Genomic DNA, 19808 nt, shown 5'->3' with positions numbered 1-19808 from the left:
TCTCATCGATTCTCCTAGCCTCCTTTCCCTGTAGACCGCTCGGAGGACCTGGGCCAGATCGCCCTTGATGAGTTCCCAGAAGGCCTGATAGAATTCCGCCGGGATCCCGTCCGGTCCCGGGGCCTTCTGGGTGTTCATGGCGTGCACGGCCCGGGTGAGCTCCTCCAGACTCAGCTCTGGTTCCTCGCCCTCGCCCCCCTCTTTGATTTGGTCCAGACCGTCGAGGAAGGTTTCCGCCAGAGTCCCGTCCGCCGGCTTGGTGTCGAACAGCCGGCCGTAGAACTCCTCGGTCACCCTCCTGATGTCGTCGCTGTCTGTGACGGTCTGGCCGCTGGTGTTATAGAGGGACAGGATGCCTTGTTGTTTAGACCGTGCCCTGCGGAAGAAGTATTTGGTGCATTTCTCCTCCTCCTCCAGGCCCTTGAGTTTATCCCTGAAAGTCTTCCTCTCCTGTTCTTCCCGATAGAGTGTGGCCAGGTGCTCCTTGGTCTCTGACAGCTCCCGGGTCACGTCGAATCCTCTGAGTTGGAGGAGGCTCAGGCGTTGCAGGGCCCCGTTGTGGTGGTAGAAACGGGCCCTCTGTTCCCGAGCCTTCCTCCTTCCCACCCCTCCGAAGAACCCCTTGACCCGGGACTTGACCATTTCCCACCACTCTATCGGGGATGTAAATAGTTCTTTCAGGGTCCTCCACTCCAGGTAGCGCCTGGAGAAGGAGTGGCTGATGGAGGGGTCCTGGAGTACAGATGTGTTCATCCTCCAGGGCCCCCTCGTTGGTCTGGCTGGTCCCTCCCATCGCAGGGTCACGGTCAGCATCCTGTGGTCTGAGAAGTGCGTCGCCTGGGTCTTGAAGGAGCACACTCCCAGACCTGGCGAGAGCAAGAACATGTCGATCCTTGAAGAGGCAGAGCCCGAGGATCTCACCCACGTGTGTGTTGGGGGGGAGGTGCCGCCGACATCCATCAGGGAGAAGTCATTGATGATGTCCTGTAGTGCTTTGGTGGATCTGTCCTTCCAGGGTTTGCTCCGATCCTCATCCCTCAGGGCGCAGTTGAAATCACCCCCTACCAATACTGGCATGGGGGTCATCAGAAGAGGTCGAAGCTTCGCGTAGAGGGAGACTCTCTCTGTGGCGTTGGAGGGGCCGTAGACGTTGATGACCCTGAGCGGGGAACCCCGGACCTCCAGGTCGACGGCCAGGATCCGCCGGCTCTCGACGACTCGGTGGCTGGTTTGTCGGAGGAATGGATTGGCCACCAACATCCCGACCCCATCCGATTTATTGGTGTTGGAACCTGACCAGAGAGAGTCTCCCCGAGTCCACTCCCCCTCCAGAAGTGCATCCATCTCCATGTAGGGGATGGCACACTCCTGGAGGAGGTAGATGTCGGCCGGTTGTGTTGAGAGGTGTCTGAAAACGGTTGCCCTCTTCTCCAGTCGTAACATGCTGCGGGTGTTGAGTGATGTTATTGTGATAGTCATGGTGATTGTGATGATCCCTACCAGAGCCGGTTCCCTCACATTCACCGGCTTGGCAGGGGTGGATGTACGTATTGGGAGATACACCGGGGAGGTCATGTCGGTGGAGTCAGAGTCCGGTCGTGTCGTCCCCGGTGGATTTGCCGTGGTGGGGGTCGGCAGGTCTGTCTGGGAGTCCGGTAGGTCTGGTTGTGTCGTCGGGGATGAGACTGCCCCCGGGAGTGGGGAGAGGGGGTGGATGTCGGTCGGGGAGTCAGGGGGGAGGTCGGTGAAGGGGGCCGGTACCGAGTCGGGTTCCGATACCGGGTCGGGGTCAGTAATTATGAATAGGGGGGGTGTGGAGGAGTCTGAGGAGGGGGAGGGGGAGGGGGAAGGGGGGAGGGGGGGGGAGGTTGGTGGAGGGGGGTCGGCCTGCTCCTTCTGAGGTTGAGCTCCGGGCGGTGCCGTAGGGGGGGTATTGGCCGGCCTCCTTGTCTTGTTGGCGTAGGAGTGGGGGCAGTCTCTGTAGAGGTGTCCCTGAAGCCCACACAGGTTGCAGGGGCGTGTGTTAGTGCATTCCGCCGTGGGGTGTTCCCCTCGGCAGATGCGGCAGATGGTCTTTGTGCAGGCCGCGGCCAGATGTCCAAGGTGGCCGCAGGTCCTGCACAATTTGGGCATACCGTAGTAGTGGACGGTGCCCCTGTGGTTCCCCAGGTTGATGGTACTGGGGATGTGTTGGACACCGCCCACCGCTGAAGGATCCGGTGTGAGCTGGACCAGCCATTTCCGTGCCCCGGTCCACACTCCATCCTCGTCCAGGACCCTCCTCGCTCCAGAGTTGACGCGGGCATAGCGGCGCAGCCAAACCTCCACGTCGTACTCCTGCACAGCTTCGTTGTGGAATTGAATGGTGACTACTTTGTTTTCCCTGTCTGAAAGTGGTTCTGTGTGGAGATGGCTGAAAGGCGGGTTATTTTTGTTCTGGCGGTACCTGGTCCAAAATTGCTCTAACAGTTGTGGTGTTTTGAAACTGACCTCAAAGGTGTTGGGGGTTGAGGGCGGTTTCACCAGGCAGTTGAGATCGAGCGGCGCAAAGCCCATACCTCGTTGGAGTACGGCTCTGCTGAATTCCAGGCGGGTCATTCCGGTTGTGGTGTCTCTCTGTCCTGTCGTCGTTGCGGTGGTTGTGGATCCTTTGGTGACTCCGTCCCCGGCAGCCTCATCGGATTTCACCGTCACTCTGACGGCGTTCACCCGTCTCATCGCCCCAGGGTTCATCCTGGCAGCCATGGTGATGGTGCGTGTTCCCCGAACCTGCAAGGGTGGGGGGGGGAAGAAGACTCAGAGCCGGCTGAGGCCACTCGGTAGCCCGTCCCCAAGGGACGGTACTCTCCTGTGGCCCGCCTGCTCCTAGAGGTGGTGTTGGGGCTCCTGGCCCTCCTCCCGTCTGGTCTGAGATGGACAGTCTTCCTATGGAGGACAGAGGAAGACCTGAGAGCAAGGCAGAGCCACCAGAGTGCTTGGCCCTTGGCGTGCCACTCTCCTGTGGCCTGCTTGCTCTCGGCGTAGGTGGTGGGGCTCTCTCCCGTCTGTCCCTCCTTCCTCCGGGTCTGGTCTGGCGGAAAAGGTCCTTATCCCGACTTTTCGAGCGGTCTGGCCAGCCGCAAAGGGGGGGGGGGTATGGGGATCCGGGAGATGCGGGGTACTGGGAGTCGAGGGTGGGGCCGGTCTGCACCGACCTAGCCCCTCCTTCTGTTCCTCTGCCTCCTGCCTCTCACCGGGGCCAGCGGGCACCGGAGGATTCCGGTCCTATCCTGGGTGTTCCGCAGCTGGGCGGGTCTGGGAGTCGGCGGAGTACTGGGAAAGCCGGAGGGGTCAGGGCTGGTCTACCACGACCTAGCACCCTCCTCCTGCTCCCCTGCCTCCTGCCCCTCACCGGGCCCTGTGGCACCGGAGGGTTCCGGGCCTGTTCGGGGTGTTCCGCAGCTGGGTGGTTGGGCTGAAGATTTTGGCAGAACCGCGGTCAGGCCACGTATTCTGCCTCTGTCTCCAGCCAAGTGGTGAAAAAGGGGGGAAAGTAATGAAGAGAGAAAGGGGGATCGAAAACCTGGCTTCCACCGCAGAGCCAACAAAGGAATCGCAAGCCGTGTCGCATACACCGCAAGACCCCGGACTTTCGATTTCTTTCCTGACCACCACGGCTAAACGGGAACCAGAGTGCCGATTTGATACTTCCTGATCAAGGTGTCTCCCCTGCCAGGTAAGTATGAGTTGGAAGGGAAACGGGTGCCCTCACCCAGGTGCCAGGGCTGCCGCAGTCACCCGCGGTGAGCAGACAGGCAGAAAAAAACAGCCAATGGAAGGGGCGGGCTGAAGGGAGCAAGCCCCACCTCCCACTCACCCATGCAGAAAGAAACAGCCAATGGAAGGGGCGGGCGGAAGGGAACCATCCCCACCTCCCACTCACCCATCCCCCCACCCCTCCCTTGCCCTGCCCCTTGAAGAGAGAGAGACACAGAGAAAGAGAGAGAGAGAGAGAGACAATACCTACAGTAACAATAAACTGAAACTGACCACAAAAAACTAAGGAGGAATCGCAAATCAAGCTGAGCTACTGGGCAGAGCGGTGTCATCTATAAGTAGCCTATGACCCACAGCTTCCTTCGCTTACGGCCATACCACCCTGAACACGCCCGATCTCGTCCGATCTCGGAAGCTAAGCAGGGTCGGGCCTGGTTAGTACTTGGATGGGAGACCGCCTGGGAATACCAGGTGCTGTAAGCTTTTTCTTCCTCTTCTCTCACCAGCAGGCGGTACTGTTTCCCCACCTCGTGTCACACAGCTCCTCAACCGCTTGGCTTGACCTGTCTCAGGATTCCCAGATTATTTTTCACAAACATGTTCGGGGGAGAGCGCGTACGCAGTCCCCCACTACCAGAAATTATGCAGTCGAGATTCCCGCATTTGGGGAATTCGCAAAGGTCAGCACAGCCGAAGTGCAATGGCCGAGCCTCGCCCTGGGTGAACCTTTTAAGCTTTTATTGGTTTTACCAAAATTAAAAACAGTTATTTACAGCATTGGTAAAAACTTCCACCACATTTCACCCAGTGTCGATACGTCAATCACAATCACCCTTTACCTCAAAACGAAAAACACAAATTCACCAGTGTGGGCCCTCCCTGCGCCAACCTAAACCCTCCAGGAAAGCGAGGAAAAACTCCTCACAAAAACTCTTTGAGAAAATTAAGAAGAAACCTCGGGAGGAGCCATTCGAGGGGGTATCCCCTCCTCCAGGGATGGTTGGGGGTGCTGCAGGTCGGGCCGAGTCCAAGTGCAGTGCAAATGATGTGTGTCTGAGGTGAGAGTTTCTGTAACGTTCCGGTAAGTGGGGTGGGGTGTGTGGGTGGCGGGGTTGGAGGGGCCAGACTTCTTGATGAGTGGGATGGGGGGGGGGTTTCTTGTGGCGGGGGGTGGGGGGTGTAGTGTCCTTTTCGGGGGCCCAGGGAGAGGGGTTCCAGGTGCTGCAGCTGGTGTGCCGGGGAGGGGCGATGACCGGTCCTTGGGGGGGGGGGGGGGGGGGGGGGGGGGGGTAGAGGGTGCTGCTGCTGGGATGGTGTTGGCAAACTGGAACCCTGTGAGGTGATAGGGGGAGAGAGTGGAGAGGGGAGGAAAGGAGGGGGTGAGCAAGGGTAGTGGGGTGCAGGTGTAATGTGCTGTTGTACTTCCCTTGTGGCCTGGTGGGTTTCTCCTCTCCGGACCCTCGTACTGGGGACAGGTGTTGGTGTCCCTGGGTCTTCGGGCTTGGTGCCGGAACGGGTGAAGCGGTGGGGTGAGTGGAGTGGTGGCTGCCAGGGCGGTGGTGATGGTGTTGGGGGCGATGAGGGTGTTGGACGGGGAACGCCGCCGGCCTTCGGGGACGGAGCATGTAGTGCAGAGATGGTGTGGTGGCATGGGGGGCTGAGTTAGATGGACACGTCCTTCCACCTCTCCACCCCCCATGTGTCTCTGGCGGTGTCCGGGTTATTTTTAAAGTCCAGGATGGCGTAGTCCCTGAGGAGGAGAGTGATTCTCCTCCTCTGGACAATGAAAGGGTGGTCCTGTTGATGATAGACCCTGCTGTTCCTTGTCTCCCATATCACCTGCTTGACGGCGCTGACGATCCTCCACTGATGTTGTAGGCGGGGGGTCGTACAGCCCCCCGGAGGACCGAACAGGATGTCGTCCGCCGTCAAGCGAGGCAAGGTGTTGTTCCTGTAGAGGGAGACAGAGGGAACAAACAGGGCCCAGACCCGCCTGGCCACGGTGCACTTGACAAACAGGTGGTAAATGTTTTCAGTGTCAGTGCAACCGTGGGGGCAGAGCTCGGTACGGGCCATGCGCCGTCTATGCATGAATTCTCTGGTGGGGAGACAGCCGTGAGCAGTTGACCAATTCAAATCCTTTTGTTTATTGTTGATGCATTTATGGTTAATGTTTTTCCATACCTGTTGGATGTCCAGGGCCGGCCTGGCCTTGGGTGGTGTGGTGATGTCCTTCCCTCTGATGTGTGCCATGATGTCCTTGTATTTCCAGGAGGCCAGGCCGGCTGCAGGCAGACCCGTCCTGAAGGCAAAGTTCTTCCACTCCCTGTATACTTTTGGGGGGTCCCAGCAGTAGGGCACAGTGTGGTTGATGGTGGTGTTGGTGATACGGAGTGCTCTGAGTATGGGTGTGGCGAAGTACCTCTCAAAGGTTCCTGCCTTCCTGTCCGGTTTATGGATATTTGTGACCAGTCGTGAGAGGCCCTGTGCCCTAATGATGTTGAGGATGTCTGGGACCCCCTTCCCCCCCTTCTCCTCTGCGCTGAACATGATGGTCCTCTTCAAGCGCTCCATGGTGCTCCCCCAGACAAAGGTGAACATCAGGCGCTCGATGGTTTTGCTCGTCACCCTGTCCGGGGGAAACACCCTCCCGACGTAGAGGAGAATGGGGAGGATAATTGCCTTCAGGATCAAGATCTTGCCCGTTATTGTGAGGGACCGTGCACTCCATTGGGCGATCTTTTGCTTGGCATGGCTGATGGTGTTGGCCCAGGTCAGGGTCCCTTTCCCGTTGTTCTGGTAGATGACTCCGAGCAGCTTGATGTTGTCTGTCTTTACAGGGAAAGAGGTGGTGATGTCTTCTTTCCAGTGTTGCGACAGGTACAGTTCGCTCTTACCTCGATTGACCAGGGCGCCAGTGGCTGCACAGTAGTCGTCCACCACCTTCGTTGCCGCGGCGATGGACCGACTATCTGTGCCGACGATGGTGATGTCGTCCATGTACGCCACCACCCGGAGCCTCTCTCCCTGGGCCCCCGGGAGGTGATAACCCTGGATGTTCTGTGTAGCTCTGATTTTACGGAGGAAAGGCTCCAGGTAGATGACGTACAGCAGGGGTGCTAGGGGGCATCCTTGTCTGACCCCAGACCGGATGGGAAAGGGGTCTGTTAGCTGTCTGTTGACCAGGACTCTGCTTGTGATGTTGTTGTAGCAGAGCCTGGTCCAGTGGATGAGGTGTTGTGGGAAGTTCATCCTCCCTAGCACCTCCTGCAGGAAGCCATGGCTTACCCGGTCGAAGGCCTTCTCTTGGTCGAGGCAGAGGAGCGCGAAGGGGGACCTCCGCTCCTGGGAGTGGAAGATGAGGTCTCTCACCAGGAGCAGGTTGTCGTTTATGGACCTTCCGGGGACGCCGCAGGTCTGGTCCGGGTTGATGATTGCGGGGAGGTGTGTTTGGAAGCGCCACATGAGGGCCTTCGTGAGGATTTTGTAGTCGGAACAGAGGAGGTTGATGGGGCGCCAATTCCGGAGGTCCTTGAGGTCCCCCTTCTTGGGTATTAGTGTTACTGTACTCTGTCTCATCGATTCTCCTAGCCTCCTTTCCCTGTAGACCGCTCGGAGGACCTGGGCCAGATCGCCCTTGATGAGTTCCCAGAAGGCCTGATAGAATTCCGCCGGGATCCCGTCCGGTCCCGGGGCCTTCTGGGTGTTCATGGCGTGCACGGCCCGGGTGAGCTCCTCCAGACTCAGCTCTGGTTCCTCGCCCTCGCCCCCCTCTTTGATTTGGTCCAGACCGTCGAGGAAGGTTTCCGCCAGAGTCCCGTCCGCCGGCTTGGTGTCGAACAGCCGGCCGTAGAACTCCTCGGTCACCCTCCTGATGTCGTCGCTGTCTGTGACGGTCTGGCCGCTGGTGTTATAGAGGGACAGGATGCCTTGTTGTTTAGACCGTGCCCTGCGGAAGAAGTATTTGGTGCATTTCTCCTCCTCCTCCAGGCCCTTGAGTTTATCCCTGAAAGTCTTCCTCTCCTGTTCTTCCCGATAGAGTGTGGCCAGGTGCTCCTTGGTCTCTGACAGCTCCCGGGTCACGTCGAATCCTCTGAGTTGGAGGAGGCTCAGGCGTTGCAGGGCCCCGTTGTGGTGGTAGAAACGGGCCCTCTGTTCCCGAGCCTTCCTCCTTCCCACCCCTCCGAAGAACCCCTTGACCCGGGACTTGACCATTTCCCACCACTCTATCGGGGATGTAAATAGTTCTTTCAGGGTCCTCCACTCCAGGTAGCGCCTGGAGAAGGAGTGGCTGATGGAGGGGTCCTGGAGTACAGATGTGTTCATCCTCCAGGGCCCCCTCGTTGGTCTGGCTGGTCCCTCCCATCGCAGGGTCACGGTCAGCATCCTGTGGTCTGAGAAGTGCGTCGCCTGGGTCTTGAAGGAGCACACTCCCAGACCTGGCGAGAGCAAGAACATGTCGATCCTTGAAGAGGCAGAGCCCGAGGATCTCACCCACGTGTGTGTTGGGGGGGAGGTGCCGCCGACATCCATCAGGGAGAAGTCATTGATGATGTCCTGTAGTGCTTTGGTGGATCTGTCCTTCCAGGGTTTGCTCCGATCCTCATCCCTCAGGGCGCAGTTGAAATCACCCCCTACCAATACTGGCATGGGGGTCATCAGAAGAGGTCGAAGCTTCGCGTAGAGGGAGACTCTCTCTGTGGCGTTGGAGGGGCCGTAGACGTTGATGACCCTGAGCGGGGAACCCCGGACCTCCAGGTCGACGGCCAGGATCCGCCGGCTCTCGACGACTCGGTGGCTGGTTTGTCGGAGGAATGGATTGGCCACCAACATCCCGACCCCATCCGATTTATTGGTGTTGGAACCTGACCAGAGAGAGTCTCCCCGAGTCCACTCCCCCTCCAGAAGTGCATCCATCTCCATGTAGGGGATGGCACACTCCTGGAGGAGGTAGATGTCGGCCGGTTGTGTTGAGAGGTGTCTGAAAACGGTTGCCCTCTTCTCCAGTCGTAACATGCTGCGGGTGTTGAGTGATGTTATTGTGATAGTCATGGTGATTGTGATGATCCCTACCAGAGCCGGTTCCCTCACATTCACCGGCTTGGCAGGGGTGGATGTACGTATTGGGAGATACACCGGGGAGGTCATGTCGGTGGAGTCAGAGTCCGGTCGTGTCGTCCCCGGTGGATTTGCCGTGGTGGGGGTCGGCAGGTCTGTCTGGGAGTCCGGTAGGTCTGGTTGTGTCGTCGGGGATGAGACTGCCCCCGGGAGTGGGGAGAGGGGGTGGATGTCGGTCGGGGAGTCAGGGGGGAGGTCGGTGAAGGGGGCCGGTACCGAGTCGGGTTCCGATACCGGGTCGGGGTCAGTAATTATGAATAGGGGGGGTGTGGAGGAGTCTGAGGAGGGGGAGGGGGAGGGGGAAGGGGGGAGGGGGGGGGAGGTTGGTGGAGGGGGGTCGGCCTGCTCCTTCTGAGGTTGAGCTCCGGGCGGTGCCGTAGGGGGGGTATTGGCCGGCCTCCTTGTCTTGTTGGCGTAGGAGTGGGGGCAGTCTCTGTAGAGGTGTCCCTGAAGCCCACACAGGTTGCAGGGGCGTGTGTTAGTGCATTCCGCCGTGGGGTGTTCCCCTCGGCAGATGCGGCAGATGGTCTTTGTGCAGGCCGCGGCCAGATGTCCAAGGTGGCCGCAGGTCCTGCACAATTTGGGCATACCGTAGTAGTGGACGGTGCCCCTGTGGTTCCCCAGGTTGATGGTACTGGGGATGTGTTGGACACCGCCCACCGCTGAAGGATCCGGTGTGAGCTGGACCAGCCATTTCCGTGCCCCGGTCCACACTCCATCCTCGTCCAGGACCCTCCTCGCTCCAGAGTTGACGCGGGCATAGCGGCGCAGCCAAACCTCCACGTCGTACTCCTGCACAGCTTCGTTGTGGAATTGAATGGTGACTACTTTGTTTTCCCTGTCTGAAAGTGGTTCTGTGTGGAGATGGCTGAAAGGCGGGTTATTTTTGTTCTGGCGGTACCTGGTCCAAAATTGCTCTAACAGTTGTGGTGTTTTGAAACTGACCTCAAAGGTGTTGGGGGTTGAGGGCGGTTTCACCAGGCAGTTGAGATCGAGCGGCGCAAAGCCCATACCTCGTTGGAGTACGGCTCTGCTGAATTCCAGGCGGGTCATTCCGGTTGTGGTGTCTCTCTGTCCTGTCGTCGTTGCGGTGGTTGTGGATCCTTTGGTGACTCCGTCCCCGGCAGCCTCATCGGATTTCACCGTCACTCTGACGGCGTTCACCCGTCTCATCGCCCCAGGGTTCATCCTGGCAGCCATGGTGATGGTGCGTGTTCCCCGAACCTGCAAGGGTGGGGGGGGGAAGAAGACTCAGAGCCGGCTGAGGCCACTCGGTAGCCCGTCCCCAAGGGACGGTACTCTCCTGTGGCCCGCCTGCTCCTAGAGGTGGTGTTGGGGCTCCTGGCCCTCCTCCCGTCTGGTCTGAGATGGACAGTCTTCCTATGGAGGACAGAGGAAGACCTGAGAGCAAGGCAGAGCCACCAGAGTGCTTGGCCCTTGGCGTGCCACTCTCCTGTGGCCTGCTTGCTCTCGGCGTAGGTGGTGGGGCTCTCTCCCGTCTGTCCCTCCTTCCTCCGGGTCTGGTCTGGCGGAAAAGGTCCTTATCCCGACTTTTCGAGCGGTCTGGCCAGCCGCAAAGGGGGGGGGGGTATGGGGATCCGGGAGATGCGGGGTACTGGGAGTCGAGGGTGGGGCCGGTCTGCACCGACCTAGCCCCTCCTTCTGTTCCTCTGCCTCCTGCCTCTCACCGGGGCCAGCGGGCACCGGAGGATTCCGGTCCTATCCTGGGTGTTCCGCAGCTGGGCGGGTCTGGGAGTCGGCGGAGTACTGGGAAAGCCGGAGGGGTCAGGGCTGGTCTACCACGACCTAGCACCCTCCTCCTGCTCCCCTGCCTCCTGCCCCTCACCGGGCCCTGTGGCACCGGAGGGTTCCGGGCCTGTTCGGGGTGTTCCGCAGCTGGGTGGTTGGGCTGAAGATTTTGGCAGAACCGCGGTCAGGCCACGTATTCTGCCTCTGTCTCCAGCCAAGTGGTGAAAAAGGGGGGAAAGTAATGAAGAGAGAAAGGGGGATCGAAAACCTGGCTTCCACCGCAGAGCCAACAAAGGAATCGCAAGCCGTGTCGCATACACCGCAAGACCCCGGACTTTCGATTTCTTTCCTGACCACCACGGCTAAACGGGAACCAGAGTGCCGATTTGATACTTCCTGATCAAGGTGTCTCCCCTGCCAGGTAAGTATGAGTTGGAAGGGAAACGGGTGCCCTCACCCAGGTGCCAGGGCTGCCGCAGTCACCCGCGGTGAGCAGACAGGCAGAAAAAAACAGCCAATGGAAGGGGCGGGCTGAAGGGAGCAAGCCCCACCTCCCACTCACCCATGCAGAAAGAAACAGCCAATGGAAGGGGCGGGCGGAAGGGAACCATCCCCACCTCCCACTCACCCATCCCCCCACCCCTCCCTTGCCCTGCCCCTTGAAGAGAGAGAGACACAGAGAAAGAGAGAGAGAGAGAGAGACAATACCTACAGTAACAATAAACTGAAACTGACCACAAAAAACTAAGGAGGAATCGCAAATCAAGCTGAGCTACTGGGCAGAGCGGTGTCATCTATAAGTAGCCTATGACCCACAGCTTCCTTCGCTTACGGCCATACCACCCTGAACACGCCCGATCTCGTCCGATCTCGGAAGCTAAGCAGGGTCGGGCCTGGTTAGTACTTGGATGGGAGACCGCCTGGGAATACCAGGTGCTGTAAGCTTTTTTTTCCTCTTCTCTCACCAGCAGGGGGTACTGTTTCCCCACCTCGTGTCACACAGCTCCTCAACCGCTTGGCTTGACCTGTCTCAGGATTCCCAGATTATTTTTCACAAACATGTTCGGGGGAGAGCGCGTACGCAGTCCCCCACTACCAGAAATTATGCAGTCGAGATTCCCGCATTTGGGGAATTCGCAAAGGTCAGCACAGCCGAAGTGCAATGGCCGAGCCTCGCCCTGGGTGAACCTCCTTCGTGATCAAGGTGTCTCCCCTGCCAGGTAAGTATGAGTTGGAAGGGAAACGGGTGCCCTCACCCAGGTGCCAGGGCTGCCGCAGTCACCCGCGGTGAGCAGACAGGCAGAAAAAAACAGCCAATGGAAGGGGCGGGCTGAAGGGAGCAAGCCCCACCTCCCACTCACCCATGCAGAAAGAAACAGCCAATGGAAGGGGCGGGCGGAAGGGAACCATCCCCACCTCCCACTCACCCATCCCCCCACCCCTCCCTTGCCCTGCCCCTTGAAGAGAGAGAGACACAGAGAAAGAGAGAGAGAGAGAGAGAGAGAGAGAGAGAGAGACAATACCTACAGTAACAATAAACTGAAACTGACCACAAAAAACTAAGGAGGAATCGCAAATCAAGCTGAGCTACTGGGCAGAGCGGTGTCATCTATAAGTAGCCTATGACCCACAGCTTCCTTCGCTTACGGCCATACCACCCTGAACACGCCCGATCTCGTCCGATCTCGGAAGCTAAGCAGGGTCGGGCCTGGTTAGTACTTGGATGGGAGACCGCCTGGGAATACCAGGTGCTGTAAGCTTTTTTTTCCTCTTCTCTCACCAGCAGGGGGTACTGTTTCCCCACCTCATGTCACACAGCTCCTCAACCGCTTGGCTTGACCTGTCTCAGGATTCCCAGATTATTTTTCACAAACATGTTCGGGGGAGAGCGCGTACGCAGTCCCCCACTACCAGAAATTATGCAGTCGAGATTCCCGCATTTGGGGAATTCGCAAAGGTCAGCACAGCCGAAGTGCAATGGCCGAGCCTCGCCCTGGGTGAACCTCCTTCGTGATCAAGGTGTCTCCCCTGCCAGGTAAGTATGAGTTGGAAGGGAAACGGGTGCCCTCACCCAGGTGCCAGGGCTGCCGCAGTCACCCGCGGTGAGCAGACAGGCAGAAAAAAACAGCCAATGGAAGGGGCGGGCTGAAGGGAGCAAGCCCCACCTCCCACTCACCCATGCAGAAAGAAACAGCCAATGGAAGGGGCGGGCGGAAGGGAACCATCCCCACCTCCCACTCACCCATCCCCCCACCCCTCCCTTGCCCTGCCCCTTGAAGAGAGAGAGACACAGAGAAAGAGAGAGAGAGAGAGAGAGAGACAATACCTACAGTAACAATAAACTGAAACTGACCACAAAAAACTAAGGAGGAATCGCAAATCAAGCTGAGCTACTGGGCAGAGCGGTGTCATCTATAAGTAGCCTATGACCCACAGCTTCCTTCGCTTACGGCCATACCACCCTGAACACGCCCGATCTCGTCCGATCTCGGAAGCTAAGCAGGGTCGGGCCTGGTTAGTACTTGGATGGGAGACCGCCTGGGAATACCAGGTGCTGTAAGCTTTTTTTTCCTCTTCTCTCACCAGCAGGGGGTACTGTTTCCCCACCTCGTGTCACACAGCTCCTCAACCGCTTGGCTTGACCTGTCTCAGGATTCCCAGATTATTTTTCACAAACATGTTCGGGGGAGAGCGCGTACGCAGTCCCCCACTACCAGAAATTATGCAGTCGAGATTCCCGCATTTGGGGAATTCGCAAAGGTCAGCACAGCCGAAGTGCAATGGCCGAGCCTCGCCCTGGGTGAACCTCCTTCGTGATCAAGGTGTCTCCCCTGCCAGGTAAGTATGAGTTGGAAGGGAAACGGGTGCCCTCACCCAGGTGCCAGGGCTGCCGCAGTCACCCGCGGTGAGCAGACAGGCAGAAAAAAACAGCCAATGGAAGGGGCGGGCTGAAGGGAGCAAGCCCCACCTCCCACTCACCCATGCAGAAAGAAACAGCCAATGGAAGGGGCGGGCGGAAGGGAACCATCCCCACCTCCCACTCACCCATCCCCCCACCCCTCCCTTGCCCTGCCCCTTGAAGAGAGAGAGACACAGAGAAAGAGAGAGAGAGAGAGAGACAATACCTACAGTAACAATAAACTGAAACTGACCACAAAAAACTAAGGAGGAATCGCAAATCAAGCTGAGCTACTGGGCAGAGCGGTGTCATCTATAAGTAGCCTATGACCCACAGCTTCCTTCGCTTACGGCCATACCACCCTGAACACGCCCGATCTCGTCCGATCTCGGAAGATAAGCAGGGTCGGGCCTGGTTAGTACTTGGATGGGAGACCGCCTGGGAATACCAGGTGCTGTAAGCTTTTTTTTCCTCTTCTCTCACCAGCAGGGGGTACTGTTTCCCCACCTCGTGTCACACAGCTCCTCAACCGCTTGGCTTGACCTGTCTCAGGATTCCCAGATTATTTTTCACAAACATGTTCGGGGGAGAGCGCGTACGCAGTCCCCCACTACCAGAAATTATGCAGTCGAGATTCCCGCATTTGGGGAATTCGCAAAGGTCAGCACAGCCGAAGTGCAATGGCCGAGCCTCGCCCTGGGTGAACCTTTTAAGCTTTTATTGGTTTTACCAAAATTAAAAACAGTTATTTACAGCATTGGTAAAAACTTCCACCACATTTCACCCAGTGTCGATACGTCAATCACAATCACCCTTTACCTCAAAACGAAAAACACAAATTCACCAGTGTGGGCCCTCCCTGCGCCAACCTAAACCCTCCAGGAAAGCGAGGAAAAACTCCTCACAAAAACTCTTTGAGAAAATTAAGAAGAAACCTCGGGAGGAGCCATTCGAGGGGGTATCCCCTCCTCCAGGGATGGTTGGGGGTGCTGCAGGTCGGGCCGAGTCCAAGTGCAGTGCAAATGATGTGTGTCTGAGGTGAGAGTTTCTGTAACGTTCCGGTAAGTGGGGTGGGGTGTGTGGGTGGCGGGGTTGGAGGGGCCAGACTTCTTGATGAGTGGGATGGGGGGGGGGGTTTCTTGTGGCGGGGGGTGGGGGGTGTAGTGTCCTTTTCGGGGGCCCAGGGAGAGGGGTTCCAGGTGCTGCAGCTGGTGTGCCGGGGAGGGGTGATGACCGGTCCTTGGGGGGGGGGGGGGGGGGGGGGGGGGTAGAGGGTGCTGCTGCTGGGATGGTGTTGGCAAACTGGAACCCTGTGAGGTGATAGGGGGAGAGAGTGGAGAGGGGAGGAAAGGAGGGGGTGAGCAAGGGTAGTGGGGTGCAGGTGTAATGTGCTGTTGTACTTCCCTTGTGGCCTGGTGGGTTTCTCCTCTCCGGACCCTCGTACTGGGGACAGGTGTTGGTGTCCCTGGGTCTTCGGGCTTGGTGCCGGAACGGGTGAAGCGGTGGGGTGAGTGGAGTGGTGGCTGCCAGGGCGGTGGTGATGGTGTTGGGGGCGATGAGGGTGTTGGACGGGGAATGCCGCCGGCCTTCGGGGACGGAGCATGTAGTGCAGAGATGGTGTGGTGGCATGGGGGGCTGAGTTAGATGGACACGTCCTTCCACCTCTCCACCCCCCATGTGTCTCTGGCGGTGTCCGGGTTATTTTTAAAGTCCAGGATGGCGTAGTCCCTGAGGAGGAGAGTGATTCTCCTCCTCTGGACAATGAAAGGGTGGTCCTGTTGATGATAGACCCTGCTGTTCCTTGTCTCCCATATCACCTGCTTGACGGCGCTGACGATCCTCCACTGATGTTGTAGGCGGGGGGTCGTACAGCCCCCCGGAGGACCGAACAGGATGTCGTCCGCCGTCAAGCGAGGCAAGGTGTTGTTCCTGTAGAGGGAGACAGAGGGAACAAACAGGGCCCAGACCCGCCTGGCCACGGTGCACTTGACAAACAGGTGGTAAATGTTTTCAGTGTCAGTGCAACCGTGGGGGCAGAGCTCGGTACGGGCCATGCGCCGTCTATGCATGAATTCTCTGGTGGGGAGACAGCCGTGAGCAGTTGACCAATTCAAATCCTTTTGTTTATTGTTGATGCATTTATGGTTAATGTTTTTCCATACCTGTTGGATGTCCAGGGCCGGCCTGGCCTTGGGTGGTGTGGTGATGTCCTTCCCTCTGATGTGTGCCATGATGTCCTTGTATTTCCAGGAGGCCAGGCCGGCTGCAGGCAGACCCGTCCTGAAGGCAAAGTTCTTCCACTCCCTGTATACTTTTGGGGGGTCCCAGCAGTAGGGCACAGTGTGGTTGATGGTGGTGTTGGTGATACGGAGTGCTCTGAGTATGGGTGTGGCGAAGTACCTCTCAAAGGTTCCTGCCTTCCTGTCCGGTTTATGGATATTTGTGACCAGTCGTGAGAGGCCCTGTGCCCTAATGATGTTGAGGATGTCTGGGACCCCCTTCCCCCCCTTCTCCTCTGCGCTGAACATGATGGTCCTCTTCAAGCGCTCCATGGTGCTCCCCCAGACAAAGGCGAACATCAGGCGCTCGATGGTTTTGCTCGTCGCCCTGTCCGGGGGAAACACCCTCCCGACGTAGAGGAGAATGGGGAGGATAATTGCCTTCAGGATCAAGATCTTGCCCGTTATTGTGAGGGACCGTGCACTCCATTGGGCGATCTTTTGCTTGGCATGGCTGATGGTGTTGGCCCAGGTCAGGGTCCCTTTCCCGTTGTTCTGGTAGATGACTCCGAGCAGCTTGATGTTGTCTGTCTTTACAGGGAAAGAGGTGGTGATGTCTTCTTTCCAGTGTTGCGACAGGTACAGTTCGCTCTTACCTCGATTGACCAGGGCGCCAGTGGCTGCACAGTAGTCGTCCACCACCTTCGTTGCCGCGGCGATGGACCGACTATCTGTGCCGACGATGGTGATGTCGTCCATGTACGCCACCACCCGGAGCCTCTCTCCCTGGGCCCCCGGGAGGTGATAACCCTGGATGTTCTGTGTAGCTCTGATTTTACGGAGGAAAGGCTCCAGGTAGATGACGTACAGCAGGGGTGCTAGGGGGCATCCTTGTCTGACCCCAGACCGGATGGGAAAGGGGTCTGTTAGCTGTCTGTTGACCAGGACTCTGCTTGTGATGTTGTTGTAGCAGAGCCTGGTCCAGTGGATGAGGTGTTGTGGGAAGTTCATCCTCCCTAGCACCTCCTGCAGGAAGCCATGGCTTACCCGGTCGAAGGCCTTCTCTTGGTCGAGGCAGAGGAGCGCGAAGGGGGACCTCCGCTCCTGGGAGTGGAAGATGAGGTCTCTCACCAGGAGCAGGTTGTCGTTTATGGACCTTCCGGGGACGCCGCAGGTCTGGTCCGGGTTGATGATTGCGGGGAGGTGTGTTTGGAAGCGCCACATGAGGGCCTTCGTGAGGATTTTGTAGTCGGAACAGAGGAGGTTGATGGGGCGCCAATTCCGGAGGTCCTTGAGGTCCCCCTTCTTGGGTATTAGTGTTACTGTACTCTGTCTCATCGATTCTCCTAGCCTCCTTTCCCTGTAGACCGCTCGGAGGACCTGGGCCAGATCGCCCTTGATGAGTTCCCAGAAGGCCTGATAGAATTCCGCCGGGATCCCGTCCGGTCCGGGGGCCTTCTGGGTGTTCATGGCGTGCACGGCCCGGGTGAGCTCCTCCAGACTCAGCTCTGGTTCCTCGCCCTCGCCCCCCTCTTTGATTTGGTCCAGACCGTCGAGGAAGGTTTCCGCCAGAGTCCCGTCCGCCGGCTTGGTGTCGAACAGCCGGCCGTAGAACTCCTCGGTCACCCTCCTGATGTCGTCGCTGTCTGTGACGGTCTGGCCGCTGGTGTTATAGAGGGACAGGATGCCTTGTTGTTTAGACCGTGCCCTGCGGAAGAAGTATTTGGTGCATTTCTCCTCCTCCTCCAGGCCCTTGAGTTTATCCCTGAAAGTCTTCCTCTCCTGTTCTTCCCGATAGAGTGTGGCCAGGTGCTCCTTGGTCTCTGACAGCTCCCGGGTCACGTCGAATCCTCTGAGTTGGAGGAGGCTCAGGCGTTGCAGGGCCCCGTTGTGGTGGTAGAAACGGGCCCTCTGTTCCCGAGCCTTCCTCCTTCCCACCCCTCCGAAGAACCCCTTGACCCGGGACTTGACCATTTCCCACCACTCTATCGGGGATGTAAATAGTTCTTTCAGGGTCCTCCACTCCAGGTAGCGCCTGGAGAAGGAGTGGCTGATGGAGGGGTCCTGGAGTACAGATGTGTTCATCCTCCAGGGCCCCCTCGTTGGTCTGGCTGGTCCCTCCCATCGCAGGGTCACGGTCAGCATCCTGTGGTCTGAGAAGTGCGTCGCCTGGGTCTTGAAGGAGCACACTCCCAGACCTGGCGAGAGCAAGAACATGTCGATCCTTGAAGAGGCAGAGCCCGAGGATCTCACCCACGTGTGTGTTGGGGGGGAGGTGCCGCCGACATCCATCAGGGAGAAGTCATTGATGATGTCCTGTAGTGCTTTGGTGGATCTGTCCTTCCAGGGTTTGCTCCGATCCTCATCCCTCAGGGCGCAGTTGAAATCACCCCCTACCAATACTGGCATGGGGGTCATCAGAAGAGGTCGAAGCTTCGCGTAGAGGGAGACTCTCTCTGTGGCGTTGGAGGGGCCGTAGACGTTGATGACCCTGAGCGGGGAACCCCGGACCTCCAGGTCGACGGCCAGGATCCGCCCGCTCTCGACGACTCGGTGGCTGGTTTGTCGGAGGAATGGATTGGCCACCAACATCCCGACCCCATCCGATTTATTGGTGTTGGAACCTGACCAGAGAGAGTCTCCCCGAGTCCACTCCCCCTCCAGAAGTGCATCCATCTCCATGTAGGGGATGGCACACTCCTGGAGGAGGTAGATGTCGGCCGGTTGTGTTGAGAGGTGTCTGAAAACGGTTGCCCTCTTCTCCAGTCGTAACATACTGCGGGTGTTGAGTGATGTTATTGTGATAGTCATAGTGATTGTGATGATTTGACGGGTCCGCTGATTCCTGTGGCGATGATTTGGAGGTTCCTGATGGCCTCCTGTCCATATTCCGGGTCGGGCACCTCCCCCTGATTGCTCACGGCTTCGTCGTCCCCCCACCGTCTGCCTGGTGGTGGAGATTCGGCTGGCACGGAGGGTCCTTGGGTGGGCCGGGGCTGGCTGGTCTGATCCTGTGTGGGCTCAGAGACTGCTGTGGAGGGTTGGCGTCTGGACTTGGGACCAGGGTGAGGTCGTGGGGGAAGGGGGGGAGGGGGAGGGGGGGGGGGACCTGGAGGCTTTGGTGGTGGTTTCGGGGGGGATGGAGAGTCAGAAGTCGGGGTGGAGTCGTCTTCGGAGGTGGCAGTGGTGGGTTTGCGCTTCCTCTTCAGAACGACCATGTTCCAGTCAGTGAGTGGTGAGTCCTCGTTGTAGAGTGACTGGGAGTGTGGGGGTAAGTCGTGGGAGGGAATGATCCCTACCAGAGCCGGTTCCCTCACATTCACCGGCTTGGCAGGGGTGGATGTACGTATTGGGAGATACACCGGGGAGGTCATGTCGGTGGAGTCAGAGTCCGGTCGTGTCGTCCCCGGTGGATTTGCCGTGGTGGGGGTCGGCAGGTCTGTCTGGGAGTCCGGTAGGTCTGGTTGTGTCGTCGGGGATGAGACTGCCCCCGGGAGTGGGGAGAGGGGGTGGATGTCGGTCGGGGAGTCAGGGGGGAGGTCGGTGAAGGGGGCCGGTACCGAGTCGGGTTCCGATACCGGGTCGGGGTCAGTAATTATGAATAGGGGGGGTGTGGAGGAGTCTGAGGAGGGGGAGGGGGAGGGGGAAGGGGGGAGGGGGGGGGAGGTTGGTGGAGGGGGGTCGGCCTGCTCCTTCTGAGGTTGAGCTCCGGGCGGTGCCGTAGGGGGGGTATTGGCCGGCCTCCTTGTCTTGTTGGCGTAGGAGTGGGGGCAGTCTCTGTAGAGGTGTCCCTGAAGCCCACACAGGTTGCAGGGGCGTGTGTTAGTGCATTCCGCCGTGGGGTGTTCCCCTCGGCAGATGCGGCAGATGGTCTTTGTGCAGGCCGCGGCCAGATGTCCAAGGTGGCCGCAGGTCCTGCACAATTTGGGCATACCGTAGTAGTGGACGGTGCCCCTGTGGTTCCCCAGGTTGATGGTACTGGGGATGTGTTGGACACCGCCCACCGCTGAAGGATCCGGTGTGAGCTGGACCAGCCATTTCCGTGCCCCGGTCCACACTCCATCCTC

The 19808-nt window shown here is 58.6% G+C and overlaps 10 non-coding genes across 10 annotated transcripts; 5 read left to right on the top strand and 5 right to left on the bottom strand.

The window, feature by feature from the left end:
* The first annotated feature begins 4120 nt into the window (after positions 1–4120).
* On the top strand, positions 4121–4239 carry LOC136935895 (5S ribosomal RNA). The gene has a single exon (XR_010875012.1). It is a non-coding gene; the product is annotated as a 5S ribosomal RNA (ribosomal RNA).
* Positions 4240–4358: 119 nt separating this feature from the next.
* Positions 4359–4515, bottom strand: LOC136935706 (U1 spliceosomal RNA). Its single transcript, XR_010874982.1, has one exon. It is a non-coding gene; the product is annotated as a U1 spliceosomal RNA (small nuclear RNA).
* Positions 4516–11449: 6934 nt separating this feature from the next.
* On the top strand, positions 11450–11568 carry LOC136935889 (5S ribosomal RNA). The gene has a single exon (XR_010875011.1). It is a non-coding gene; the product is annotated as a 5S ribosomal RNA (ribosomal RNA).
* A 119-nt stretch (positions 11569–11687) lies between these two features.
* On the bottom strand, positions 11688–11851 carry LOC136935097 (U1 spliceosomal RNA). Its single transcript, XR_010874927.1, has one exon. It is a non-coding gene; the product is annotated as a U1 spliceosomal RNA (small nuclear RNA).
* Positions 11852–12264: 413 nt separating this feature from the next.
* Positions 12265–12383, top strand: LOC136935884 (5S ribosomal RNA). The gene has a single exon (XR_010875010.1). It is a non-coding gene; the product is annotated as a 5S ribosomal RNA (ribosomal RNA).
* A 119-nt stretch (positions 12384–12502) lies between these two features.
* Positions 12503–12666, bottom strand: LOC136935086 (U1 spliceosomal RNA). The gene has a single exon (XR_010874926.1). It is a non-coding gene; the product is annotated as a U1 spliceosomal RNA (small nuclear RNA).
* A 401-nt stretch (positions 12667–13067) lies between these two features.
* LOC136935878 (5S ribosomal RNA) lies at positions 13068–13186 on the top strand. The gene has a single exon (XR_010875009.1). It is a non-coding gene; the product is annotated as a 5S ribosomal RNA (ribosomal RNA).
* Positions 13187–13305: 119 nt separating this feature from the next.
* Positions 13306–13469, bottom strand: LOC136935075 (U1 spliceosomal RNA). Its single transcript, XR_010874925.1, has one exon. It is a non-coding gene; the product is annotated as a U1 spliceosomal RNA (small nuclear RNA).
* Positions 13470–13866: 397 nt separating this feature from the next.
* On the top strand, positions 13867–13985 carry LOC136934644 (5S ribosomal RNA). Its single transcript, XR_010874887.1, has one exon. It is a non-coding gene; the product is annotated as a 5S ribosomal RNA (ribosomal RNA).
* A 119-nt stretch (positions 13986–14104) lies between these two features.
* Positions 14105–14261, bottom strand: LOC136935694 (U1 spliceosomal RNA). The gene has a single exon (XR_010874981.1). It is a non-coding gene; the product is annotated as a U1 spliceosomal RNA (small nuclear RNA).
* Positions 14262–19808: the final 5547 nt, after the last annotated feature.

Source organism: Osmerus mordax, chromosome 2, assembly GCF_038355195.1.
Source record: "Osmerus mordax isolate fOsmMor3 chromosome 2, fOsmMor3.pri, whole genome shotgun sequence".
NCBI classification, from domain to species: Eukaryota; Metazoa; Chordata; class Actinopteri; order Osmeriformes; family Osmeridae; genus Osmerus; species Osmerus mordax.
This window is presented reverse-complemented; position numbering and strand designations above follow the sequence as displayed.